The 24,232-nt window shown below is 37.4% G+C and overlaps 1 non-coding gene across 1 annotated transcript; it reads left to right on the forward strand.

Annotated features, from left to right (window-relative positions):
• The first annotated feature begins 22,725 nt into the window (after positions 1 to 22,725).
• On the forward strand, positions 22,726 to 22,832 carry LOC131622847 (small nucleolar RNA R71). Its single transcript, XR_009290026.1, has one exon. It is a non-coding gene; the product is annotated as a small nucleolar RNA R71 (small nucleolar RNA).
• The last annotated feature ends 1,400 nt before the right edge of the window (positions 22,833 to 24,232 follow it).

A 24,232-nucleotide genomic window follows, 5' to 3' on the forward strand; every position in this document is an offset into this window, starting at 1 on the left:
TTGTGTAAATCGATTTGCACCAGATGTAAATCGATTTGCACAACACAGTTTACAAAAAAAACAGCAAATAAAGAGAAGAAACTTTGTTTAAACATAAAACCAAACACCTTGTGATCTTGGATCAATTTGTGCACGAAAATGTATCAAGTAAGCAAGCAAATCTCATCAATATAGCACCAAAGGTGCATCAAGCATAAACAACAATGGATCACATCTTGAATTATGGATTGGATCTAGAATTTTACCAAATCTTTCACAAACTTTGAATCTTCTTCAAGAACACACAACCACAAGCCTTGATCTCTCACAATTGATGAAGAAAGTAGTGTTTATGTTGAGGTTTAGCTCTAAATTAGTGAGGTTCAAGATGTAACTCACTAATTTGTGTGGAAGAGAAAGAGCTTTGAGTGAGGGGTTTGGAAGAGGTGAGGAGAGAATTTGCAATAAGTTTCTTGGCTATCAAAGCTTGAAAAATGAAGAGGGGAGTGCCTCAATTTATAGCACTTAGGCTTGGGAAATTTTGTGGCTTGGAGTTAGGATTGGAAAATAGAATTAGGCTTGGAAAAGTGATTTGGAGCCAAAAATGAATTCCAATGGTCTTGATGCAATCACATGAGGGTACATGATTAGATGATGTAGGAAATCAAATGTAAGAACCAAGTCATGCTTCCCATGCTTGCAAATGATGTCAACACTTCAAAAAGCTGAAATTTGCCTTCATTTTTCCAAATTCGTGCTGGTGCAATCGATTTGCACATTATGCAAATCTATTTACATGGCTGAAAAAGGCAAAATCTGGGGCAAAAACAGTTATGCAAATCGATTGCTGTCTTATGCAAATCGATTTGCACTGATGGCAGAAGCAAATCTGGTGCATAAACAGTTGTGTAAATCGATTTACACCTTATGCAAATCGATTTGCACAGTGAAAATGTTGAAAAATGCTCCTTTGATGGGTATTTTGACTTGGTACCTACAAAACACAAACATACAAGAGCACAAGGCAATATTTTTTGGTATTTTGGCAATATTCTTTGGTGAGAACTTCAAGAGCTTCCATTAAAGTCTTCTCAAGAGGATTCGACAAGTGCATTTGATTCTCCACTTTCATAATAGCCCTTTCGGTAGCATCGATTCTAAAACAATCATCATCATCACTCGGATGCTTGATGGCTTCAAAGAGATCAAGACATAATTCTTCATCTTGGTACCTTAATTTCATTAAGCCATCATCAATATCTATCATCATTCGGGCCGTCTTCATAAAAGGCCTTCCTAAGATCAATGGAATCTCAGGATCTTCTTCCATGTCTATGACGATAAAATCAACAGGATACCAAAATTTGTCAACCTTGACAAGCAAGTCTTCCGCAACTCCATGAGGATGAGCTGTGGATTTATCTGCTAATGATAACGTCATTCTTGTCGGTTTCAAATCATTGATTCCTAATCTTCTCACCATTGACAGAGGGATCAAATTAATGCTAGAGCCGGTATCTACCAAACCTTTGCCTATGTGGACATTTCCAATAGACACCGGTAAGGTTACCCGCCCAGGATCATTTGATTTTATCGGAGTAGTGCGTTGAATTAACGCATTACAACAAGAGCTCACCGTTACTACCTCCGGATCCAAGAATCTTCTCTTCTTAGTGATGATGTCTTTGATGAATTTTGCATACATCGGCATTTGCTCTAATGCTTCGGAAAAAGGAACATTGATTTGCAACTTGCTAAAAATGTCCAAGAACCGAGCATAGTGCTTTGCATCTTCTTTCTTTGACGGACCGGGAGGGTAAGGTAATTTCTTCACTTGTATAGAATCATCCACCTTCTTCTTTCCCTTTTCACTCACACTCAATTTTTTTCTCTCTTTTTCTACAACTTTCTCAAGAGTTTCTTTTTCCACTAATTCTTTCTCTTTCTCATTTTCAACTAAATCACCCTCAACATTTTTTTCTACTTCAATCACCCTATCTTTTTCACTCTCAACAATTTCCTCCTCAACTATCTCTCCTACACCCATATCAATATTTCTACCGCTACGAGTTAGAATTGACTTACAATGCTCACGAGGATTTTCTTGTGTAGTAGCCGGAAAAGGACCTTTGTTTTGATCGGCAAGTTGCTTTGACAATTGCCCGACTTGAGTTTCAAGGTTCTTTATTGCGGCATCCGTACTCTTTTGGCTTGCAATTTGCAATTGCATGAATTGGCTAAGAGTGTCCTCGATTGAAAGCTTTGTTTGTTGAGGTTGTTGATTGTAACCGCCTTGATAAGGATTTTGACGATTCGATGGGCCCGCTTCCGGCCTCCATCCTTGTTGATAACCTTGATTACCTCTTTGTTGATAACCTTGGTTATTGTTGTAAGGTTGTTGTTGTTGTCTTCCACCATATCCTTGATTAGGATTAGACACATAATTCACCTCTTCACCCGGTGGAGGACAAAAACCTGTTTGATGGTCACCCCTACACAATTCACAACACATCACCTGTTGATTTTTAGAAGGGCTCCCATTTATCTCTTTGATTTGTTGAGGGAGTTTTGACATTTGTTGAGTGAGCAATTCTACTTGTTGTGTCAATAACTTGTTTTGAGCAAGTATTGCATCACTAGTATTCAATTCAAGAACTCCCGGTTTTCTTTGCAATGCACTACGGTTGTGTTGCCCTTGATGATCATTCAAAGCCATTCTATCAATGATAGCAATCGCTTCTGCAGCAGTTTTTGACATCAAGGAACCACCCGCTGTAGCATCTAAAAGAGTTTTTGGTTGAGGTTTGAGTCCATTTCTAAAGATATGGATTTGAGACAATTCATCAAACCCATGACCTTTGCACTTTCTAACCATGGACTTGAACCTCTCCCATGCTTCATTGAGAGATTCATTCGAACCTTGAGAGAACACCGCAATAGAAGTTTTCGCTTCCATGAACCTATTGTGAGGAAAGAACCGATCCAAGAACTTCTCTTCTAACTCATTCCAATTTGTCATGACATTATTTGGTTGATCAAGGTACCATTCCTTAGCTTTTTCAATTAAGGAATGAGGAAAAAGTCTCCTGAACACCTGTTCTTCTTGGTCTTCCGGAGCACCAATTGTTCCGGCGATCTCGTAGAACTTTGTTAGATGAGTAAATGGATCCTCGTGATCTGCCCCTGTGAACGGATTTTGGTATAATAATTGAAGTAACCCCGTCTTCATCTCGGAGTTTCTTCCATTGGCTTGATCACGAGCAAATTGTGCATTGAGTCGAGGGCTATTAACACAAGGCCCTCGAGCTGGAACATTAGGGATCTCTCCTGCCATTTCTCCCTCAACTAAGTTTTCAACCGGAGTTGAAGAAGAAGATGCCTCTTGTTGTTGTCTTCTTTCCCTAGCTAGTTGTCTCATCCTACGAGATTTGCTATTCTCTCTACGAGCAGTCCTTTCAATCTCAGGATCAAAAAGGAGTTGATCTGCAGGTACACGTCCTCGCATAAACTGTAATCTGAAAAACTAACCAAGCAAATTAACAAACACAAGGAAAATAAATTTAGAAACCAGATATTAATTATAAGACTCAATACAAAACAAACTATTGCAATGCTTGCAATATCTAAACAACAATCCCTGTCAACGGCGCCATTTTGTTGAAAGAGTATTGTGGTGTACTTTTCGTTATTATCGTATCCACAGGGATTATTGCGATATCACCGCCGTTCTATAGCCTATTTTGTCTTGAGTTAATGTTACTTTAGTTTTAGGTTTGCAAAAGATCATTCAATTCTTTTAGTAGCAAAGAGTAAATTAATGAAAGTTCTAAGTTAAAGAAAATGTATCAAGATTCGATTTCATCGACCTAAATTTGTATGTTTCCTTATAAATAGATGCTTATGACTTGCTAAGGATCAATATAATTACGTATCGACACCTATATCGTCCGTGTCCGCAACGATATAGTTAGATTTACCGTATTGTTTAACCAACGATTTCTCCACCGTTTAAACAATACAAATAACGTTTTAAAACCGGTACTTAGTAAACATCAAACTCTAAATCCATGTCTGCAACTTATAGTTTGAAAGATGATGAGTTAGGTCTAGATACAAACATTGATGTCTCAAACATTTATACCAAAGAAAAGCTTTAATAAACAAACTAAACCATCTATATTGATCATTACTTGTTCATACACATATATTCACAAGAAAAACATACAAAAGGCTAGGAAGATTACATCTTATCTTGATACAAAATGGATTTAGCTATCCATGAGAATGGTAGCTTGCATAAGAAGGAAAGGATGAAGATCAACAAGCATCAAAGGCGATTAATCGACGATCAAGGCTTTCAATCTTCAATTCTATGTTTGCTACAGTGTATTATGCTCTTGGTTCTCTCTAAAATATCTCTACATACCTCAAAAGTGATCTGGCCCATAAACAAATAAACAAAGTTTCGCAGACCGCGCTTAGCGCGGTGCAGCCCGCTAAGCGCGCTATCAATAATTGCTTAAACCGCCCAACCGCGCTAAGCGGGCTCCAGACCTCGCTTAGCGCGGAACTCTCTGCCAGAACTTCCTTCTTTTCTTCAAAAGCGCGCTTAGCGGGCTCAACCTCGCTTAGCGCGCTACCTCTTTTCAGCAATCCTTGGCTTTGGTCTTGGAACATCTTCAAAGTGCTTTTTCCATGGTCCAAGCTTCCAATTATCTATAAAAACTACAAAATCCAACATAGATTGCAAAGATAAGAACTATTCAACAATAATATAAATATAAGAATAAATATATACCAAATGACAATAAAATACTACTATTAACCACAAAAAGACTTGAGAGTTACCAAAAATTACCTAAGATATTTACACAAATTGGTAACTAACAGTGACTCTGTTCATTTTTCGCGAGCGTGCGACAGAACCATTCAATTATTCTTGTTTCTGCTTGGTTGTTTCATTTGTGATATTTTGTGTTCCCGGTAATTTATCATTGTTTTGTTTGAGGACAAACAAGAGTTTAAGTTGGGGAGAGTTGTTAGGTACCAAATTATGTTAATATTTAGTTTAATTAGTGGCACCTTTCGACCGTTTTTATCGAGTATTCGTACAATTCCCTGAAGTTTTAGATAATTATTTATAGTTTATAATTTTTAGCTTTCATTTTATGTTAATATGTGTTTTAGTTATGATTTTGTAGGTCTTAGCTCATTTTGGGAAGTTTTGAGCTTGTTTTGGCCTTGTTTGAAGACTGCTGGGCAGAGCATAGCGCCCTAGGCAAGATATTTTCCTAAAGCTTCCAGCAGAGAGAAGCGCGCGTGGCGCGCTTGGGCGGTTTAACTTTCAAGTGTAATGGCGCGATGCGCGCTAGAGGGCGCGACGCGCCCTTGACCGAAAACAGAATTGCTATTTAAGGAGCAAATCAGATATTTTCCTTCTTCTTGATCATCTTAAGAGCTCAAAGTACCCTAAACTACTGTAGCAACTGAAGAATTGGAGAATCGAAGCCTTGATCGTCGATTAATCGCCGTAGATGCTTGTCATTCTTCATCCTTACCTTCTTGAGCAAGCTACCATTTTCATGGATAGCTAAATCTCTTTTGTATCAAGATAAGATGTAATCCTCCTTAACTTTTATATGTATTTCTTGTGAATATATGTGTATGAACAAGTTATGATCAATATAGATGGTTTAGTTAGTTTGTTAAAGCTTTTCTATGGTATAAATGTTTGAGACATCAATATTTGTACCTTGATCTAATTTCATCATCTATCAAACTATAAATTGCAGACATGGATTTAGCGTTTGATATTTACTTAGTATCGATTTATAAAACGTTATTTGTATTGTTTAAACGGTGGAGAAATCGGCAGTTAAACAATACGGTAAATCTAACTATATCGTTGCGGACACGGACGGTATAGACATCGATACATAATTATATTGATCGTTAAGAAGTTCATATATATATATATATATATATATATATTTATAGGTTGACATACGAAGTTAGGTCGATGAAATCGAATCTTGATACATTTTCTTTAATTTAGAACTTTCATTAATTTACTCTTTGCTACTAAAGTATTGAATGATCTTTTCCAAACTCAAAATCAAAGTAACCTTAACTCAAGACAAAATAAGCTATAGAACGGCGGTGATATCACAATAATCCCTATGGATACGATATAAACGAAAAGTACTCCAGTATACTCTTTCAACACTAAGTCATAAGAAAGAGGCTTCTTGTGACTTACCAATGTTTTTTTCTTTAAACTCTTATACAGGTTGACAGTAGATGAAGTATATTTTACTATATGCTACGTAGATTGTGTGTTTCATTAACATTTCACTAAAAATACATTCAATTAAATTGACATAGAAACTTATAATATGAAAAATTAAGTTGTATTTGAAAACCAACATATATAAATCAATGTTCTCCGAATTGCATCCTTCTCATCAATTATTTCTCACTCTTTAATATTTAAAATGTGATTTAATGACTCGGTTCCTTGATTACATCGATATCTTCTCTTATCGTTTAATTTTAATAAAATCTAATTTATTGGATGGGTCTACCTCATTGTTGTCACTTATCATCGTAATTTTTATGATGATAAGTTATCATAACAATCACGATAATAAGCGACGACAATGAGGTAGACCCAGCCAATAAATTAATGTTGTTCAAAATAAACTAAAATTGAAGGAATCGGTGCAAAATGAAGAAATCATACAATTGAACCACATTTTATGTGTTAAAGAGCAGGAAATGAATGATGAGAGATATGTAACTCGAAAAATAGTGGTTTGTTGTAAGCTGGTTTTCAAGAATAGTTTAATTATTAAATTATATACTTCTTCATCAATTTGAATGGTTGTATTTATTTAATGAGGTATATGGAAAAACAAGCAACATACATACTACCACAACAATTATCTAATGTAACCGTGATGAATTGTAATTTTTGTTCTAAAAATGTCGCTGCTGAGAATTGAACTTGAGACCATTAGGTCTATCACAACGGTTGGATTAAATAACTATTGTGATATCTCAGGCGCTTTATATGATACAACAACAGTTCCTGGACCGTGATTGTAAGTAACTCATTTATGAAAACACTCTACATATCAACGTCTGGACCCGCGTATTATATGTACTTTCCAACCGTTGTTAAATGGGTTTTTCGTAGTAGTGAAAGATTGTTATTTGGCCCTTTTTTACCACGAGTAAGTATATATTAATTTGATTTTTCATTTATAAATCAATTTTATCCATATTATTAATTATTCTGAATGTTTATGTAGGTGACATTGGCAACTACTAGTTATATGTCCCAGGAAAAATACTATAGTTGTGTTTTCTTTGTTGTACTATGGACATCCCGAAGTTGTGATGAACGCTTTGAATGGGTAAGTGGTATTATTTTTAATACCCATATTTAAATTTAGAATTGAATAGTTTTTATTAATGTTTAATTTTATCTGACATGTGTAGAGCGATGGAGAAATTAAATGCGCGCTAAAAGAATCTAATTGGTAAAAAGTCACTCTATGTTCAACCAAGAGTAAGTATATTACATGTGGTTTTTGACATTATATTATTTGTGTGTATTAGTGTGACATAGATAAATCAAAATTATTTGTAGTGGCGAAAACAACGTGACAGCTATGCTTGTGGATACTATGTTATGAGATATATGCTCGATATTGTCTCCATATATACACATATATGTATAATTATAAGTTAATATTGTTGTTTTAAGCTTATCATAATTTAAATTGTGTTCTAATTATAGGAACTTAGCAACTAAACACCATACTCGAAAGAAGAAATTATGACATTTGAACACGTTGGGCTAGTTTCTTCTTATCTTGTTACGAATCTCTACAACAACAATAGTTTTTCTTGGTTATTGTAATCTTCATTTGAACATGTAAATTTGTACATTTTGTTTAAAATGATATGATATATTCCAATTTTATTACATATTTTGTAGTTTCTGTGTAAAAAATGATACATGGAGGTTAATAGGTTTATAATGATATGATACTGATCAGTGAAAATAATTAAGGCAAAAAAAAAATACATGCTAGTGAAATTTGTACAAATATAGCAGAAAAAAGATTAAACCCCTCAGTTATCACATAAAACAGAGGTAAAAGAATACCTTTTTACATGGATTTTAAATAAAAACAAAAGGTATCCGAGGTTAAAACATCGAGGTGTTGAGTGCTAGCTTTTCATGTCGCCCTTTGTTTGCTCGCCTAGGTAGCCGAGGTTAAACGCATTTCACGACCGACATTATGAGTGTTATTTATAGTAGTGTTGGTTGTTTGAAGGCGTACGACTGTAAATGTTCTGGAAAGGAGCATATGAATCCTAAAACTTTAAAATTAAATTAAATGATGCATAGCAACAATAAATGACAAATAGTAGAAGGCTTTTGATCCTCACATGATTCTAAAAAAGATAGAATCGAGTTTTATTAATAAAGGTACCTTAAACATAGTGTTTGAAGTTTGAAAAATTTACCTTTGAAATGAGAATCGAAGGTCGGATTAGAGAACTTTTGGGGGTGTTGTGATGATATGGATAGCTTCAATGAACTCCTAGGATGCTTTTGCAATGCTCACTTTGGATTGAAAACACCTCAACTCTTCTGGACAACTCAAGTTGCAGTGATTAGCAAGTGAGGTTATGAGATTTTGATTAAGGTGTTTCAATTTGTCTATATGCTATATGGGATGTGTTTGGATGGTTGATTTGCAAAGAAATTGTGAGGAGAGGGAATTTCGAAGATATGATTTTGAGAGCTTGCAACAACGGAGTTTTGTGCAAATTTTGGTGTGTTGAGTTCTGATGCTTGACTCTCTGTTTATAGAGGTTGCAAATGGTCCATACAACTTGAAGAAATCCATCTCAGTTTAGTTTGAATGGTGGTTTGATCAATTGGTTTCTTTAATTTTCAAAAAGTATGGCTTGCCCATTAAGAAAACATGAAGTGATTTAGGGAAGTAGGCATGCTTTTGTAGAGCTTTAGAGATTGATTTTGTGTTGAGATGAAGTAATATCCAAGCAAGATCAATTAAGAAGGCTTTAATCTGGAGTTGTTGAGAAAAGGTGATCTTTATGGAAATGGCTATGAAGCTTTTTGGCCAAATTCTCCATATATGGTATGTTCAAGTGGATATTACTTGTACCATTTGTGTAATGCACCAAATGTTAAAGTGAAATGCATGCTTTGCTGAGAATTAGAGGTCACTTAGGTCTGCATTGTAAGATTTGTGTAGATTTGCAAGGATAAACATGACCAAATGCAAGAACTTCACTTGAAACTCAACTTCAATCATGCCTTCATCTTAAATTTGAAACTCCTCGCTCACACATGCTATGAATGAGTTCTTGTACTTTTTGGAAAGCCCTAAAAATCCTGTAGAAATCATTAGTTTAAAAACCTTCCTCTCACACTCTCGTGTTTATTGATTATGATTTCATTATTAAACCTAAGTGAGCGCTCTTGTTGTATCAATTGAAGCTTAAAGTGATTTTTGAAAACAAATGAAAACTAATTACCCTTAAAGTGCTCTCGCTGTATTTAAGGTTAACGCCTAATTTTTAAGGTCCAGTTAAAATCTCAAACTTCTGTTTTTATTGGTCCTAACTTCTATTTTTTTAACTCTCGTTATAAGACAGTTTAATTAAGCGTTTGGAAATTACAGCCAGATAAATAAATTTAGTTAATAAAATACATCGATAGCGTCACTAGACTCCCTCGGTTATATGACTTTACATACCGATAAGGGATGTTTAGCCGAACATTATTTTAATAGACGGAACAGAACAGATATAGCAGGTATAAAATAATCCGGACATAATTTGATAAACTAACATAAACAGTAATTAATAATAAATGCTAATAAATAAAACTGAATTAAATTTGAAGACTGAATATTGAAATTTCGCAGCACTGGTTCTTGAATCCGGTACTGGAATTAAACTGAAATTAAATCTGATGCTAAAAACTAAAACTAAATCTGAAGCTAACAAGAAAAACAGAGTTGTAGTAGTATTTCCAATGTGGAAATCTATTGCAGGAAGTGGGGAGGAAGAAGTAGCAGAACTTGAAATTTTGCAGAAGAAAATAATATGACGGCAGTAGGTTAAAGTTCGTAACCCTTTCAATTAATCTTGATGGGTATTTATAGAGCTGCAGATTCTTGGATTTGAACTTGTTTCGTAGCAGTAGCAGTTCTTTCGGAGGAGAAAATGGCAGAGAAATACTGGGCAACGATATCTTCTGGGCTTGAGTGTGTGACTAATATCACACACTTATAATTAGAAGGGTGTCGACCGGAAGGAGGGGGTTCCGTTCTTCAGGGCCTCCTGATGACGTGCAACTCCTTCTTCATCATGGGCTTTTGGTTCATGGGCCTTGGTTCCTCTTATTTGCGCCCCTAATCAATTAAGGCACCCCTTTTGGTCTTTTTCTCTTCATTTTGGCTCCTTTATCCGATCATTTCTTTTTCAAGCTTCGATTTGATAAATTCCTGAAACAAAAAAAAAATACCGGCATAACACGAAATAAAATAATAAAATTGAAATAAAATGAGATAATAATACATGTAAATTAAGCCAAATATACGATACATTTTCGTGTTATCTGTTAGTGCTTTTATTGGCTGATTGGCATCTATGTTTGGCTAAAATATAATAACAGTAAAACATAATTCAAATGTGAATCTTGCAAGTTTATAAAGAATAAAACAGGTTTAAGCAAGATGTTAGATGGAATGTCATGACATCAACTCATGACATAGCGCCTGCAGAACTGGAAGGAAGATTTAGTTTGTACTTAACAGATACAGAATATTCTATGTGAATATTATGTAATCCTATGTGGCGCATATTTAAAGGTCAAGAGAATAATTGAAGAATCAGATCAGAAGATTGAAGATTCAGGAAGAATCAGATCAGAAGATTGAAGATTCAGCAGTTTCTAATTTAGGAAACTCATGATTGAAAGACCTTATTTGTAGCAGAATATTTTTTGCATATTTGTAACAGCAAGAGTGCTGCGATTTATAAGCCCAAATCCAATTTGGGATCAGGTTATAAATAGGTAACTTTTTAACCTAGTTTGATATTGAAAACCTAGTTTTAAACGATGTAGTCATTAGGGTTTCTATAGGTAGACCACTCAGGTTGTGGGATGGCTGCCATGTCCTTCTCGAAATCTGTAGGTTAGAGAAGTGATTGTCCTCACTCGAAACCTGTAGGTAAGAGTTAAGTATTGTAAACTTGATTGAAGTTGTGAAGCAAGACCAAGTATCTGTTCATTGTTAATTGTGTAAATAGTTGTTGCAGGGTTGTAACAGTTAGGTATCACCAGGGAGGGAGCAGAGGTTTTCTTCTCTTGGATGGAGTTCTGAGATAAAGGTTATATTGGGTAGTGACTAGGTAAAGCAGAGGTTGCTTATCTGTAAACTAGAGGTTGTTTATATAAAATAGTACTACTGATAGTGGAATCTTCTTCCTGGCTTGGTAGCCCCAGAGTAGGTAGTTAGACCGAACTGGGTTAACAATTAACTGTTTTATTTATCTCCTGCATTGTTTGTTCAGTTATGAATGTTATGACTTTGTTTATAACATCAGGTTCAGAAGTGTTAGTTGTTCCTATACAGAACCATGTAAAAATTATAATCTGGTTATGTATGCTGAATGTGTGTGATCCCAGATCTCATTGACTCTTTTCTAAGAGTAATTAAATAATGGGGGATCCTTCTATTCTGCTTGTGCTACATCAATAACAGATCAGATGTCTTGACATCGGGATTGACATCCGAGTCTATCATACCAGAATTTTCATTATCAAACTCACCTACACTTGAACTTTTCTTGCCCTCAAGCAAACAATCAAGAAAAAGGTTTTACACATGCATGACAATCGTCTCGATTCGTACTCAGTCGCGGCGGTACTTTGCTAGAGATACAAAAGCTTAATATAAACACTAAAGACATAGTGGCGACACTAGACAACTCCAGCTTATGCAGACCAATTCAAATCATGCTATTACAGCTCATCTAGACCCTTTCGCTAGATTTTGCTTGTTTTCATTCGAGCGCAATCACATTAAGCCCTTTATCTTCACACGCACATAGTAGAGTAACCGATTAGTGACTCTGATCCTTATTAGCACGTGGCTCTGGCACATTTCTGTGGTACCCACTTCTTTAACCAATTGTAAGTTGTGGGGGATCGAACCATAATTTGCCCTACCAAGTTCAATACCAGATACTTTTGAACCAATTGACAATAGGTTTCTTTATTGATCGCGAGATATACATCCTTTGGGTTAAATGACCGGGTGAGGGCCACCTAGCTTAGTCAGTGCAATCTTTTTAAATTCTTGACTGAAATTTCAGGATCATTCACTTATATTCATCGGCTCTCTGCGTAGTTTGTGTTTAAGACGGTGTCGACTGCTGAATAAACTACTCGAAGCTACTTTAATTCTAGAGGTTAAAGACTTTGAAATAATAGGTACTTAAATTGAATCTTGCATAAATCGGAGTTCTAAAGTGTCAAGGCTGTAGCGATTTTGTTTAATAGTGCTTCGGTTCTAACATATCTTTAAATTGTGTATCTGCGTACTTTTCTTGCGTGTCAAGCTATGCACATAAAATGTATTTATGGTTCAAGCAGATGGAGAATTCGACAACTGAAAGATACTCGCATATATTAAGCTTAGAGTACATTGATTGTAATGACAGGAAATTAAAATATTTTTTTAGGGTAATGACAAAAAATACTGGAAATTAAATACTAAGAATTAAAATCTACTGACAATAGATAGAAAAGCAGGAAGCTTCCTCCCCCACACTTAAACATTGCGTTGTCCTCAATGCGACTATGTGGTAGAAACGGTGAAAACTCACTACTCATTTCCTCTTCCTCGTGCTCGGCCTCGGGTTCGTGCTCTTCCTCCTCTTCGACCTTCATCGCCGTCTCTAGGCGGAACTATCCCAGTGTGGTACACATAATCATGCAAGCCTTCAACATGATATGTCAAGCAATGCATTTCTTCCGTGAGGGCAGCAATGCTTTGATCATTCTAATACGCAGTGTCGTGTTGATCTCTTTGCATTTGACGCATCAGCATCATCATTTCGTTCTGCCCCGCCTCAATCCTTTGATGACACTCAGTTTCTTACTTATGGTTGCGTATCATCTCTCTATACACATCATCTAGTGTGACTGGTTGATTCCTTCTCTGAGGTTGATGTCGAGATGGTCCAGCAACATTTTCAGGATTGGGTTGGGGGTTTTCAAAAGGCTGAGGCTCTCCTTGATCCATTTCTTGTTCGACCTCATCCACATTATCTGCATCATTTTGATTATCCTGTACGTTTTCACCAAGAGCAGGTGCGTCGAGATCATAGATCCAGTTGTCTCTGTGGTATATCCTAGCGATCTCGCTTTTTGGCAGAATAACACTGCGAATTTCCCTGTTTCGCACCATGAGGTTGTATCTTCCGTCCTGTCTTGATTTGATATGGCGACCAGCTCTACATTTGTTGATATCCATAAAAACGGGTGGTAGAGAAGGTAGATTTTCAAGCCTATCATTCATATCGAGGGATCGAGCTATACTAGTGACAAGCCATCCTACACAGAATGGTGTGCTTCCTTCTCTTGACACGAGAGCTTGTATGTGAGACATAAGGAAAATGCTGGCATTGATCCGATGGTTGGAAAAAGCACAATAAAAGAAGTATAACTCCTTACCATTGACTTTGTTGCTGTTCGTTCTTCCGGAAATAGTATTAGCTAAAATGCGGTGGAAGTAACGTATGACCGGATTATGAATTTGAGAAGAAAAGCGCATGTCGGGAGCTACATTTTCGTTACCGGACATTCGTTGCCAAATATCATTTGATGTTCTTTGCCATTCAAGCTCGGGCGGAATTCTATAGTTGACTCCCTCAACGTTTGTGAATTGAAAGATAGCACTTATACTTTCTTGATTCATGGTGTACTCACGGTTGAATAGTAGGAATGTAGCGGTTCCGATAAGGTTGTGAGAAGCTTCAAGGGGTGTGTTGTAAATATACGAGCTTAGGAACTCCAAGGTTAACGCCTCGTATGTGGGGAAGTCTAGTGTGCTCACGAATGATAAACCTGTTTTATTGAGCAATATTCGCACACCGTTTTCGAACAGCCCCAAACTTCGCAAGATTTCGATATAAGCGAATCTTGATGCCACCACCCCTCTCTGAGAGAAACTTCGATATCGATTGCGTTGAATTTCTCCCGCTTCTCCGTTTCAGAAAATGATACCAGGAAACTCGGCTTCGTTTTGGTTGTTGAGGTTGGCCATAATGATTGTTCTGCAGGAAGTATGAAAGAAAATTGTAGGAGAAATAGCAGAAAAATGCTTGTGGTTCTGTTTGTAGCAGTGGGATAATATAGTGGTGTGAAGGTTGAAAAAGTTTTGACTGAGTATTGAATGGAAATTAAGGTGAGGTTCTGATTGAGCACTGAGAAGTTTGAACAGAATAGAGGAAAAATTGAGTTGCTTCTGAAGTGGGAACGAAGCAAATGCATTCTGCATTTAAAGAGGTGACGAACGTCACAAGGGAGAGGGGTACGGTCGGCGTGGACCCCCATGTGACAAACGGCAGGCATGCATGTTCATGCATGGGTGTCTGTCTTGCGTGTGTGCAGCGTCTGTTCAGTGTGTTGCAGAGATTCCTTCCTTGACCATTGCATGCTATGTTATTGGACTAACATAATTGACATAAATACTTTTGACTGATAGTCAAAGTATTATTATAGGGTGCATATAATTTTTAGCAGAGTAAATAAATAGCATATATCAGTACAAATTTCCATAACAGTAGCAGAGTAAAGCAAAGGTAGCAGACTGATATTTTGTTGTGTTCAACATATACATTAGCAGCAATATTTATTAATTAACCATAGCAGCGATATTATAATGAACACAGATATTAGCACATAGCAGAAAGAAAATTTGTGATGCACACACACAGACTTAGCAGATGAAATAAAGAAGAAAAATAAAAACAGATTAAAGAAACTACTAAATTTTATTAAAATCAAAAACTCAAAATTAAAATTTTGTCTTAAAATAGAAATACTAACTAATTAAAATACTGAAATTGAAAAACTGAAAAATTAAAACTACTAAAGCGGTAAATCCTAACTAACATTTCCTTCCCCCACACTTAAACTAGACGATGTCCTCATTGTCAAAATGTAAGAGTTAGAAATCTAAATTAGCGATATTCAATTAGCCACTTTTCGGAGCAGGGAAGGACTGAAAATGCTGATAAAAACTGTAGAGATTTGCCGTGACCAAATCCATAAATCCGTGGAAATCTCCTCGGAGTCTCCCTAAATCGGTATGAAGTACAACAACATCGTTCCGAAGGGTCTCAATAGCAGCAACATGGTCAACCATAGGCACATCCTCATCAGGTGTAGTATCAATGTCATGGTACCCATTCGGTGTCATCGGATCACTTTCTTCCTCCTCGAAATCATTTTCACCTTGTCCTTCCAAGTCATATGTCCAATTTTCTTTCTTGTGAACACTTGTGAACCTAATGCAAGGTAAGGCAAAATGACGAACCGGCTCATAATTCACAAGAAGCTGATAAGGTGGAGAATCGTTGTTGCTAATCAGGCTCTTGTTGAAGCAAAACTCCATGTCCATGGATTTGAATCCTCCATAAGGAATCAATCTAGCATGCGGTCCTCTCAAGGATAGGGCACGGGCGATCTTAGTGACAAGACCACCTACAAGGATAGGACCAATAGTATCTTGGGCCAGAGTGGCCATCCTAGCAAGCATAAATGATACTCCCATAACTGGTCTGGCTTGGAAAACACACATCATAATGCCTAGCTCATCCTTAGTCACTGAGATATCGCACAAAGGTTTTCCAAAAAGTGTGAAAGCTAGTATCATGTGGAAATACCTAATGGCGGGATTGTGGATTTCTGAAGAGAGTCGTAGATCATTTTGGTTTCTACCAGATATGATACTCCAAAAGTAGTCAACTATGTTATCAGGGAAGTACTCATCATCGACTTCCATTAAGGCATCCATGCCTTTAGGAAATCCTAGTAACTCGGCCAGCTGGCGGGTGGTGAAATGGTAGGTGAATCCAAATAATCTGAATGAAACTCTTCCTCTGTTGAAACCTAATCCAAGTCTAGGCTCATATCGAAGGGAACTCATAAATTCTAAAGTCAGGTTGCGGAAAGTGGGTGTACGGGTGGTAAGGAGATCCTCCCATCAAATCTGATGAAGCATAAAGTGCACACTTTCCCGGATACCTAAAACTGTCAGAGTCGCATCATGCGAAAAAGCGGTGAGACCCATCTCACGCTGTGCCAGAATCTCATATCGTCCCTACTGATCCTCACTCCCAAAAGTGACTACCATGTCATCAGGGAAATCCATCTCTAAAGTCAGAAAAGAGGTTAGTACCCTGAAAGTTTTTAAAATCAGAAAGAAAAGTTTTAAGTTAGTATGATTTAAAACAAAAGGAGTTAGTATCTTGAAAATAAAGTGTAGAAAGAAAAGAAAATAAACTTTAATAAAAAATTTAAAATCAAAATAATTTAAAAGAAAATTAAAGTTAAAAGGTGGGATGTCTCCCACGAAAGCGCTTTGTTTAATGTCGCAAGCTCGACGAATCGGCGGTTAGTTCTTTGACTCGACGATTAACTCTAAGAGCTTAAGACTATCAGTGTAGTCCTTGTTTTCAACAATATGGTAATGTTTTAGTCGCTGCCCATTTACGATGAAGCTATCGCTCGATTTTCCTTTAATTTCGACAGCGCCACTCGGAAATACTTTGGTAACTTCGAATGGACCAGACCATCTTGAACGAAGTTTTCCAGGGAAGAGCTTAAGTCGAGAATTGAACAATAGCACCATATCTCCTTCATTGAATTCCTTCCTAGAGATGCGTTTATCGTGCCACTTCATTGTTCTTTCTTTATAAATCCTAGCATTCTAGTAAGCCTCCAATCTAATTTCTTCCAACTCGTTAATATCTAATAGCCTCCGTTCGCCTGCGGCGGAATAACTTAAATCTAAGGTTTTTATGGCCCAGTAGGCTTTGTGCTCTAGTTCTACCGGTAAATGACAAGATTTACCGTATACTAATTTGAAAGGCGTGGTTCCTATTGGTGTCTTGTAGGCGGTTCTATATGCCCACAATGCTTTGTGTAACTTAGTTGACCAACCCTTCCTAGATGTGGCAACAACCCTTTCAAGAATTTGCTTGATTTGTCTATTCGAGACTTCAACTTGTCCACTCGTTTGTGGGTGGTAAGGTGTTGCTACACGGTGTCGAACTCCATATTTTACTAAGAATTTTTTGAAAATTCTAGATATGAAGTGGGATCCTCCATCGCTAATGACTAATCTTGGTACACCAAATCTCGAGAAGATTATATTCTTGAACAGCTTAATCACCACTTGTGCATCGTTTGTGGGTGAGGCTACAACTTCTATCCATTTAGACACGTAAACTAATGTGACAAGTATGTAATTATTTCCAAAGGAAGATGGGAAAGGTCCCATAAAACCTATTCCCCACACATCAAATATTTCCACTTCTAAAATGCCCTTTTATGGCATTTCATCTCACCTAGATATGTTTCCAGTGTGCTGACAGTGGTCGCAATTTCTAACAGCGATGTGGACATCCTTCCATAGATTGGGCCAAAAGAGCTGGCTTGTAAAATCTTTGCGGATGTCTTTGATGTGCTTGCATGCCCACCATAGGGGGCATCAAGGCAATGATGTATTATACTTTGTATTTCTTCTTATGGTACATATCGGCGGAATATCCCAATAATACTGTTTAAGGTCATGGAAGAACTTCTTCTTTTGTTGATAGGTCATGTCAGGCGGAAGCACTTTTGCTGCTAGGTAGTTGACAAAATCAGCATATCATGGTAGTGTGGTTCCAGTGCTTAGTGTCTTAACAGTTTCTGTTTGCGCTTTAGGTTGTTCCAATGTGTCGCTTTCGGATTCTAATTGTGCTATTAAGCGTTCATAAGAGAAATCATCGTTGATTGGTGTTTCTTCTGTTTTAATACCTTCTATCCTAGATAAATGGTCGGCTACTACGTTTTCGGTTCCCTTTTTATCTTTGATTTCCAAATCAAATTCTTGTAGCAGTAGGATCCACCTTAACAGTCTAGGTTTTGCATCTTGTTTAGCTAGTAGATACCTAATGGCTGCATGGTCGGTATAAACTATTATCTTTGCTCCTATCAGATAGGAACGAAACTTATCTAACGCGAAGACCACGACCAAGAGTTCCTTTTCGGTTGTGGCGTAATTCATTTGTGCAGGGTCTAAGGTCCTACTTGCATAGTATATTTGAAGGATAGAAAAACACTTAGAAAGGGGGGGGGGGGGTTTGAATAAGTGTAGTCTAAAAACTAGAACGATAAAAACAATTTGCACAGTTATTTTTATCCTGGTTCGTTGTTAACTAAACTACTCCAGTCCACCCCCACGGAGTGATTTACCTCACCTGAGGATTTAATCCACTAATCGCAACAGATTACAATGGTTTTCCACTTAGCCCACGACTAAGTCTTCTAGAGTATCCTGATCACAACCTGATCACTCTAGGAACAAATGCTTAGACACAAGCTAAGACTTTCTTAGAGTATCCTGACCACCACGTGATCACTCTAATTACAACTGCTTAGACACAAGCTAAGACTTCCTAGAGTATCCTGATCAACACTTGATCACTCTAGTTACTTACAAATTAATGTAATCAAATAAGAGTTTTACAATGCTTCTGAAAAGCTATAATCAAAACAGTGATATTTCTCTTAACGTTTAAGCTTAATCTCACTAATATATTACAACATCAATGTAGTGAGCTTTGATGAAGATGAAGTTTCTGAGCTTTGAGTTTGAACAGCGTTTCAGCAAGTTTAAATGTTTTCAAATCATCAACATTGCTTCTCATCAGAACTTCATTTATATAGGCGTTTGAGAAGATGACCGTTGGGAGCATTTAATGCTTTGCGTATTCCGTACAGCATTGCATTTAATGTTTCACGCTTTTGTCAACTACCTCGAGCCTTGTTCACGCTGTGTCTACTGACGTTGCCTTTAATAGCTTCCAACGTTCCTTTTGTCAGTCAGCGTAGCCTGCCACCTGTACTTTCTTCTGATCTGATGTTTGTGTATACAACATTTGAATATCATCAGAGTCAAACAGCTTGGTGCATAGCATCTTCTTGTCTTCTGACCTTGAAGTGCTTCTGAGCGTGATACCATGAGAACTTCAGTGCTTCTGCTTCTGATCTCAAGTTCTTCTGATGCTTCCATAGACCCATGTTCTGATTCTGCCTTGACCATCTTCTGATGTCTTGCCAGACCATGTTCTGATGTTACATGCTGAACCTTCTGAGACAAAGCTCTGATTTGTGCATACTCTTTATATATTTCCTGAAAGGGAAATTGCAATGTATTAGAGTACCACATTATCTCACACAAAATTCATATCCTTGTTATCATCAAAACTAAGAATATTGATCAGAACAAATCTTGTTCTAACAATATTGCGTGGAGTTTCTTATCTTTCCTTTGGCCTAAGACTGCTCCTACAACATAGTCGCTTGCATCGCACATAATTTCAAACGGTAAGTTCCAGTCGGGTGGTTGCATTATGGGTGTGGATATAAGGGTTGTCTTTAGTACTTCAAAGGCTTCTAAACATTCATCGTTGAAATTAAACTCAACGTCTTTCATTAAAAGGCTGGTAAGAGGTTTAGAGATCTTAGAGAAGTCTTTTATAAATCTTCGATAGAAACCTGCGTGTCCTAAGAAGCTCCGTATTTCTCTAACTGTTTTTGGGGGTTGGATATTTTCTATTACTTCGATCTTTGCTTTATCGACGTCAATTCCTCTTTCGGAGATTACATGTCCAAGTACAATCCCTTGTTTAACCATAAAGTGACACTTTTCCCAGTTTAGGACGAGGTTAAATTGTACGCATTTGTCCAAAACTTTTTCTAGATTTGAGAGACATCCTTCAAAATCCTCCCCACATACAGAGAAGTCGTCCATAAAGACTTCCATGATGTTATCTATGTAGTCAGCAAAAATTAACATCATGCATCTCTGAAATGTCGCAGGGGCGTTACATAATCTGAACGACATTCGTCTATAAGCGAATGTTCTATAAGGGTATGTGAAGGTTGTTTTCTCTTGGTCGCCAGGGTGAATTGGAATCTGAAATAACCCTGAGTAACCATCCAGGTAGCAGTAATAAGAGTGTTTTTCTAAGCGTTCGAGCATTAGGTCAATAAAGGGAAGAGGGAAATGGTCTTTCCTTGTGGCTTTGTTTAATTTACGATAGTCAATACACATCCTTGCTCCAGTCACCTTTCTTTCGGCGATAGATTCGTCTGACTTATTTACGATAACTGTTATGCCTCCCTTCTTTGGTACACAATGGACTGGACTTACCCACTGACTATCAGAGATTGGATATATAATTCCGGCATTCAGAAGTTTGGTAACTTCATCTTTAACTACTGTGCTCAGGATAGGGTTAATCCTTATTTGATGTTCCCTAGAGGTTTTGCAATCTTCTTCCAACATGATGCGATGCATACATATGGAAGGACTTATTCCTTTCAGATCAGCAATGTTATATCCTAACGCATATGGATACTTCCTTAACACTTGTAATAGCTTCTCAGTCTTTGTGGCTCCTAGCTCTGCGTTGACTATTACTGGTCTTTTGAGCTCATTGTCTAGGTATGCATACCTAAGAGTCTTGGGTAATGGTTTAAGGTCCAAGGTTGGTTTCTTAGGGCAAGGCATAGGGTTGGGTGTTAATGCTAAGCATTCTCTTAATCTATCGTCTCGATATTCCGGACGCCAATTGTCATCTTCGAAAAACAGGGGCATCAGAATCTTTATAACTTCAGAGTAAGATTCTTTCGATAATCCTATCTCTCTTACACATCCATCAATAACATCCACCAAATAACATGTATCTTCTATAGCTGGGGCTTGAAGGAATTGTGTTAGAATAAACTCGACCTTCTCCTCACCTACTTCGAATGTCAACTTGCCTTTCTTCACGTCTATAATAGCTCCAGCGGTAGCTAGAAAAGGTCTTCCTAAGATTATAGGGGTATTGATGTCTTCTTTTATGTCCATAATTATGAAATCCGTAGGGATGTAGAATTGTCCAATACGGACGGGTACGTTTTCAAGAACACCTACAGGATACTTGACAAATCGGTCTGCAAGTTGTACTGACATCTTGGTTGGTCTTAGGTCTCCCATGTTTAGTTTCTCGCAAATGGACAAAGGCATTAGGCTAATACTAGCTCCTAATTTTCCTATATTGCAGAGTATGGAGAAACTTCCTAGGTCTTTTAGCTTAGGTGGCATTTTATTTTGAATTATCGCACTACATTCGGCAGTGAGTGTTACGGTCTTGTTGTCTTCTATTTTCTTCTTATTCGATAGGATTTCTTTTAGGAACTTAGCATATGAGGGCATCTGTGTAATGGCTTCTGTAAACGGAATTGTAATGTTCAACTGTTTAAGAAGTTCGACAAATTTCTTAAACTGCCCTATGCTTTTAGATTTCTCGAACCTTTGAGGGTACGGGATAGGTGGTTTATAAGGTGGTGGAGGTAAGTATGGCGCTTCTTTTTCCTCCGTCTCGCCTTACTTGTCCTCTTTCTCTTTCGGGTTACTTATTTTATCCTTGGGTCTACATTCCTCCTCAGTTGTCTTGCAAGGGCTTTGGAACATAGCAGGGTTTTTAAGCCTAGGGTCGGTCAGTTCGTCCATCTCTCTACCACTTCGTAGAATAATAGCATGAGCATGTCCTTTTGGGTTTGGTTGTGGTTGTCTAGGAAATGTCCCAGCAGGTGTGGCAGTAGGTGCTTGTTGTTGTGCCACTTGAGAGATTTGTGTCTCAAGCATCTTGTTGTGAGTGGCCAACGCGTCTACTTTAGTCGCTAACTGTTTGATTTTCTCATTAGTGTGCACGTTTTGGTTTAGGAAATCCTTATTAGTCTGAGTTTGAGTGGCTATGAAATTTTCCATCATTAGTTTTAAGTTAGACTTCTTGGGGATGTTAGGAGCAGCGAAGGGTGCCTTTTGATATCCAGGTGGTACACTGGGTGCTTGACTAGGTGCATACAAGGCATTATTGTTCTTGTACGAGAAGTTAGGGTGATTCTTCCATCCTGGGTTATACGTGTTTGATTAGGGGTTTCCTTGAGCATAGTTTACTGGTTCGGGGGAAACTCCTGCCAAAAGATGGCACTCGGGTGCAGCGTGTCCAGACATCCCGCATATTTCGCAATTTGGGGAAACAACAGCCACGGCGGCTACAGGTGCTACAATGAGGTTTTCGATCTTCTGAGTTAGGGCATCGACTTTGGCGTTAACGCGATCGAGGCTACTTATCTCGTACATACCACTCTTCGTTGAAGATTTCTCTCCAGAAGTTTTCTCTGACTGAGCTCTCTCACTTCCCCATTGATAATGGTTTTGAGCCATACTCTCGATAAGTGCGTAGGCATCAGCATATTCTTTATCCATCAGTGCGCCACCTGCAGCGGTGTCAATTGTAAGTCTCGTGTTGTAGAGGAGACCATTGTACAAGGTGTGGATGATTAACCATTGTTCTAATCCGTGATATGGACAGAGTCTCAGCATGTCCTTGTATCTCTCCCACGCTTCGAATAAAGACTCGTTGTCTTTATGTCTAAACCCATTGATCTGGGCTCTTAGCATGGCGGTCTTACTAGGTGGAAAATATCAAGCCAGGAAGACTTTCTTAAGTTCATTCCAAGTAGTGAAAGAATTTGTGGGTAAAGACTGGAGCCAAGCTCTAGCTCTATCCCTCAGTGAAAAAGGGAAAAGGCGCAGTCAGATAGCCTCCGATTTGACACCATTTGCTTTTACAGTATCTGCGTATTGCAGGAACACTGACAAATGAAGATTAGGGTCTTCCATCGAACTTCCAGAAAATTGATTTTGTTGTACAACTGACAACAAAGACGGTTTTAGCTTGAAATTGTTCGTCTCAATAGCAAGGGCGACATTGTGTGGTTCAGCTTGCGAAGGAATAGCATATGACTTGAGAGGACGCGGCTGTTCTCCCATGGTTGATTCTTCAACTGGTTCAGAGGTAGGATTAGGAACAAGAGTGCGAGTTCGTCGTAATTGACGTGATACAGTGATAGAACGCTCTGGTTCGGGAATTAGCAGCACTAATAAGTCTTCACTTCGAGAGCGAGTACTTGGCATGCACAAAGGGAATTAGAGTAATTAAGTTTGCCTTAGTCTGTACAACGTAACAGTTAATTACGATATCGACTAAATTAGTCCCCGGCAACGACGCCAAAAACTTGATCGTGACAAAGTGGGTATGTCTGTGATTATGACTGCAAGTGCACAGTCTATCACATAGTTTTAAAAAGAAATCGAACCCAAAGGACTAAGAATCGACCTTAATGTAGTTAATCGTTACTACGTAAATCTAAGACTATCGTTTGATTGATTGAGATCAGACGGGAAAAATAAAAGTAGAATTTAAATCAAGGAAAATTATATCGGTATGTAATAGTCGGACTTCGGGGATCTAGTAAACTATCGATGCGGATCGTAATTTAAAATTACTTTTCTGTAGAAATCATTAGTTTAAAAACCTTCCTCTCACACTCTCGTGTTTATTGATTATGATTTCACTATTAAACCTAAGTGAGCGCTCTCGCTGTATCAATTGAAGCTTAAAGTTATTTTTGAAAACAAATGAAAACTAATTACCCTTAAAGCGCTCTCGCTGTATTTAAGGTTAATGCCTAATTTCTAAGTTCCAGTTAAAATCTCAAACTTCCGTTTTTATTGATTCTAACATCTATTGTTTTTAACTCTCGTTATAAAATAGTTTAATTAAGCGTTTAGAAATTACATTCAGATAAATAAATTTAGTTAATAAAATACATCGATAGCGTCACTAGACTCCCTCGGTTATATGACTTTACATACCAATAAGGGATGTTTAGCCAGACATTATTTTAATAGACGGAACAGAACAAATATAGCAGGTATAAAATAATCCGAACATAATTTGATAAACTAACATAAACAGTAATTAATAATAAATACTAATAAATAAACCTGAATTAAAT

Source organism: Vicia villosa, unplaced genomic scaffold, assembly GCF_029867415.1.
Source record: "Vicia villosa cultivar HV-30 ecotype Madison, WI unplaced genomic scaffold, Vvil1.0 ctg.000044F_1_1, whole genome shotgun sequence".
NCBI lineage: Eukaryota > Viridiplantae > Streptophyta > Magnoliopsida > Fabales > Fabaceae > Vicia > Vicia villosa.